Source organism: Oncorhynchus gorbuscha, linkage group LG12 (genome assembly GCF_021184085.1).
Source record: "Oncorhynchus gorbuscha isolate QuinsamMale2020 ecotype Even-year linkage group LG12, OgorEven_v1.0, whole genome shotgun sequence".
Classification (NCBI taxonomy): Eukaryota; Metazoa; Chordata; class Actinopteri; order Salmoniformes; family Salmonidae; genus Oncorhynchus; species Oncorhynchus gorbuscha.
Window position 1 is genome coordinate 78158198 of NC_060184.1, and position 6000 is coordinate 78164197.

The following is a 6000-nucleotide window of genomic DNA, read 5'->3' on the forward strand; positions in this document are numbered from 1 at the left end:
AGAGCGAGAACACAGGAGAACACAGAGAGAGGAGCAGACAGGCCAGAGCGAGAACACAGGAGAACACAGAGAGAGGAGCAGACAGGCCAGAGCGAGAACACAGGAGAACACAGAGAGAGGAGCAGACAGGCCAGAGCGAGAACACAGGAGAACACAGAGAGAGGAGCAGACAGGCCAGAGCGAGAACACAGGAGAACACAGAGAGAGAGGAGCAGACAGGCCAGAGAGAGAACACAGCAGAACATAGAGGAGCAGACAGGCCAGAGCGACAACACAGGAGAACATAGTGAGAGGAGCAGACAGGCCAGAGAAGAGAACACAGGAGAACACAGAGAGAGGAGCAGACAGGCCAGAGCGAGAACACAGAAAGGGGAGCAGACAGGCCAGAGCGAGAACACAGGAGAACACAGAGAGAGGAGCAGACAGGCCAGAGCGAGAACACAGGAGAACACAGAGAGAGGAGCAGACAGGCCAGAGCGAGAACACAGGAGAACACAGAAAGGGGAGCAGACAGGCCAGAGCGAGAACACAGAAAGGGGAGCAGACAGGCCAGAGCGAGAACACAGGAGAACACAGAGAGAGGAGCAGACAGGCCAGAGCGAGAACACAGGAGAACACAGAGAGAGGAGCAGACAGGCCAGAGCGAGAACACAGGAGAACACAGAAAGGGGAGCAGACAGGCCAGAGCGAGAACACAGAAAGGGGAGCAGACAGGCCAGAGCGAGAACAAAGGAGAACACAGAGGAGCAGACAGGAAGTATGCCTACAGAAAGTATTCACACCCCTTGACTCATTTAAACATCTTGTTGTGTTACAGCCTGAAAATACTATTAAATAGATTTCATTTACATACTGTAAGTATTCACACACCTGAGTCAATACTTTGTATAAGCACCTTTTGACAGCTATTATAGCTGTGAGTCTTTCTGGGTATATCTCTAAGAACTTTCCACATCTGCATTGTACAACATTTGCCCTTTATGCTTTTCAAAATTCTTAAAGCTCTTTCGAAATAGTTGTTGGTCATTGCTAGACTGACACATGACTATTGTTCAATGGCCGGTTCGTGTGATAACTCTCCTCCTGATATGGTAGGCCACAGCATATGTCCCAAATGGCTCCCTATCTCCTATATTGTGCATTAATTTTACCCCCCCCCCCATGTGCCCTGGTCAAAAGTTGTGCACTATAATGGGCAAAGGATGCAATTTGTGCCGCAGCCTGATATTTACAAGCAGATCTAAGTCAAAACTGTAACTAGGCAACTCAGGAACATTCACTGTCTTCTTGGTAAGCAAATCAAGTGTAGAGTTGACCTTGTGTTTTAGGTTATTGTCCCTTTGAATTGGTGAATTCATTTCCCCGTGTCTGGTAGAAAGCAGGTTTTCCTCTAGGATTGTTCCTGTTCTTAGCTCCATTCCATTTAATTTTTATCCTGAAAAACTCCCCAGTCCTTAAAGAAACACAAGCATACCCATGACATGATGCAGCCACCATTAAGCTTGAAAATATGGAGAGTAATATTCCATAATGTATTGGAGTTTACCGAAACATAAGACTTTGTAAAAAAGTGAATTGCTTTGCCACATTTTTTTCAGAATTACTTTAGTGAATTGTTGAAAACAGGATGGATGTTTTGGAATATTTGTATTCTATACAGTATTCCTTCTTTCACTCTGACTATTAGGTTAGTATTGTGGAGTAATACAATACTAGTAATGTGGATCCATCCTCAGTTTTCTCCCATCACAGCCATTAAACTCTGTAACTGTTTTAAAGTCACCATTGCCCTCATGGTGAAATCCTTTAGCAGTTTCCTTCTTCTACGGCAACTGAGCTAGGAAGGACGCCTGTATCTTTGAAGTGACTGGGTGTGTTGATACACCATCCAAAGTGTAATTATCACTTATCTTGGTCCGATCCCGCATCTTGCTCAGACGAAGAGGAGGAAATCTGCCATGACAGCTCGACTGAGGGACCTTACAGATAATTGTATGTGTTGGGAACAGAGATGAGCTTGTCATTCAAAAATCATGTTAAACACTACTATTGCTCTCAGAGGGAGTCCTTGCAACTTATTATGTGACTTGTTAAGCACATGTTTACTCCTGAACTTATTTAGGCTTGCCATAACAAAGGAGTCGAATACTTATTTTGACTCAAGACATTTCAGTTAACTTTTAATCATTTGTACAAATCTCTAAAAACATAATTTCACTTCGACATTATGGGGTATTGTGTGTACGCCAATTGTGGAAAAAGTCAAGGGGTGTGAATACTTTCTGAAGGCTCAGCACATACAAAAGTAAATGGACACCCTTCAAATTAGTGGATTTGGCCATTTCAGCCACACCCTTTGCTGACAGGTGCATTCTTTGGGATACATCCCATAACAATGTAATGATGCGTGATTTATCCTGGTGTAGAAAATGTGCTCTCTCGTCAGGACGCTTGTTCAGAGGAGCTAGCCAACAACACAGCTAAGACGATCATTTCAAACTGAAGCTGGAAAGACAGCAAACTAGCTGCACTTAGTTCGACCTGTTTTCTATTATTGTTATATAATATTTTAAATTGAACCTTTATTTAACTAGGCAAGTCAGTTAAGAACATATTCTTATTTACGATGACGGCCTACAATGGCAAAACCCAGACGACACTGAGCCAATTGTGGGCACCCCTATGGGACGCCCAATCACAGCCAGATGTGATACAGCCTGGATTCGAACCAGGGACTGTAGTGATACCTCTTGCACTAAGATGCCGTGCCTTAGACCGCTGCACCTCTAGCGATCCAAATTTATATTTCTTTGTATATACTATTGCTAGTTCTTTCTGTATATCCATACAAATTATGCTGATTCATGATTTCGACTGGCTGAGAAAAGCTGCCTGTCTGTCTCATCCCGACTCCTGACACGTTCACTACTATGGGACTTCTGGAGATGGAATTTGAATATTGAAACAATTGTGGCAAATGTCAGAGAATAAGACTGCAAGGTTTATACAAATCTCGGCTGTTGAAAACTGAATGTATAAAAGAAATGTGAGATAATGTCTAGATGCTTTTTATAGTGGAGATCAAGTTTATAAAGTGTCCGACTGGGTTGATGAGACAGTGGATTGCTCAGTCAGATGGAACAGAGTAAATCGGCATTTTAACGAGTTAGCCGCTAGCAACTTGTGGAATAGACAACGGCTGGAATGTGGTTTTAAACAATCAGCATTCAGTATTAGACTCACATGTTGTATAAAATTGAGCACACAGCCATGCAATCTCCATAGACAAACATTGGCAGCAGAATGGCCTTACTGAAGAGCTTAGTGACTTTCAACGTGGCACCGTCATAGGATGCCACCTTTCCAACTAGTCAGTTCGTCAAATTTCTGCCCTGCTAGAGCTGCCCTGGTCGACAGTAAGTGGTGGTATTGTGAAGTGGAAACGTCTAGGAGCAACAATGGCTCTGTCGCAAAGTGGTAGGCCACACAAGCTCACAGAGCAGGATCGCCGAGTGCTGAAGCACGTAGCGTGTAAAAATGATCATCTGTCCTCTGTTGCAACACTCACTACCGAGTTCCAAACTCCCTCTGGAAGGAACGTCCGCAGGAGAACTGTTCATCGGAAGCTTCATGAAATGGGTTTCCATGTCCGAGCAGCCGCACACAAGCCTAAGATCACCATGCACAATGCCAAGCGTCTGCTGAAGGGCCGCCATTGGACTCTGGAAACACGCTCTCCGGAGTAATGAATCACTCTTCACTATCTGCCAGTCTGATGGACAAATCTGGGTTTGGCGGATGCCAGGAGAATGCTACCTGCAAAAACTGTAAAGTTTACAGGAGAAAATAATGGTCTGGGGCGGTTTTTCATGGTTCGTGATAGGCCCCTTAGTTCCAGTGAAGGGAAATCTTAACGCTACAGCATACAATGACATTCTAGACAATTCTGTGCTTCCAACTTTGTGGTCACAGTTTTGGGGAAGACTCTTTCCTGTTTCCGCATGACAATGCCCCCGTGCTTAAAGTGAGGTCCATACAAACACGGTTGGTTGAGATCGGTGTGGGAGAACTGCACAGAGCCCTGACCTCAACCCCATCGAACACATTTGGGATGAAATAGAACGCTGACTGCCAACCAGGCCTAATCTCCCAATATAAGTGTCCTACGTCACTAATGTTTTTGTGCCTGAATGGAAGCAAGTTTCCGCAGCAATGTTCCACCATCTAGTGGAAAGCCTTCCCAGAAGAGTGGAGGCTGTTATAGCAGCAATGTTCCACCATCTAGTGGAAAGCCTTCCCAGAAGAGTGGAGGCTGTTATAGCAGCAATGTTCCACCATCTAGTGGAAAGCCTTCCCAGAAGAGTGGACAGAGGGGCCATCCTTCAGAGCGTATGCCATCCTTCAGAGCGTATGCCATCCTTCAGAGCGTATGCCATCCTTCAGAGCGTATGCCATCCTTCAGAGCGTATGCCATCCTGCCATCCTTCAGAGCGTATGCCATCCTTCAGAGCGTATGCCATCCTGCCATCCTTCAGAGCGTATGCCATCCTTCAGAGCGTATGCCATCCTGCCATCCTTCAGAGCGTATGCCATCCTTCAGAGCGTATGCCATCCTTCAGAGCGTATGCCATCCTGCCATCCTTCAGAGCGTATGCCATCCTTCAGAGCGTATGCCATCCTTCAGAGCGTATGCCATCCTGCCATCCTTCAGAGCGTATGCCATCCTTCAGAGCGTATGCCATCCTTCAGAGCGTATGCCATCCTTCAGAGCGTATGCCATCCTTCAGAGCGTATGCCATCCTGCCATCCTTCAGAGCGTATGCCATCCTGCCATCCTTCAGAGCGTATGCCATCCTGCCATCCTTCAGAGCGTATGCCATCCTGCCATCCTTCAGAGCGTATGCCATCCTTCCTTCAGAGCGTATGCCATCCTTCCTTCAGAGCGTATGCCATGCCATCCTTCAGATCCTGCCATCCTTCAGAGCGTATGCCATCCTGCCATCCTTCAGAGCGTATGCCATCCTGCCATCCTTCAGAGCGTATGCCATCCTGCCATCCTTCAGAGCGTATGCCATCCTGCCATCCTTCAGAGCGTATGCCATCCTGCCATCCTTCAGAGCGTATGCCATCCTTCAGAGCGTATGCCATCCTTCAGAGCGTATGCCATCCTTCAGAGCGTATGCCATCCTTCAGAGCGTATGCCATCCTGCCATCCTTCAGAGCGTATGCCATCCTGCCATCCTTCAGAGCGTATGCCATCCTGCCATCCTTCAGAGCGTATGCCATCCTGCCATCCTTCAGAGCGTATGTCATCCTTCAGAGCGTATGCCATCCTGCCATCCTTCAGAGCGTATGCCATCCTTCAGAGCGTATGCCATCCTGCCATCCTTCAGAGCGTATGCCATCCTTCAGAGCGTATGCCATCCTGCCATCCTTCAGCACAACAGGTCACATGATTATATCATATTCGACATAATGGGTTATGCCGCATTTATGAACCCTTTATAGAACATGACATACAGTTATAGATACTTAATTGTAACACATTTATGTAGTGCTTATGAAGCTATTATGAAGGCTGTACGAAGCCTTTATAAGCTGAGCGTCATTTAAAGCAGGACCTAAATTTCAAACAAATTGTTAACATGCACAGACCGATACTGATACTAACTTCACCGATAGGATCACATTTCCTCATTAAATTAAAAATTTAAAAATTTAATCGGATTTTAAGTTTTCCATTTCTGTTGTAATAGTACATCTGACACAGAAGATGATACACCCAATAACACATCTATCTACTTCTTAATATTTTAGAGGCTAAGTCAGCTTCACATGGAGATGGTAAGTTACAAAGTGTTACCGTGTTTAGAATGCTGCTTTCGAAACTTTGAAGTCCCTGCTGGGTGGATTCTGTCTGCTTTTCCCCTCTCTCCCTTGGTGAATACAATTTCTGTACGCCGGCACATCATTTCCTTTTCCAGACAAGCATTGTGGAGA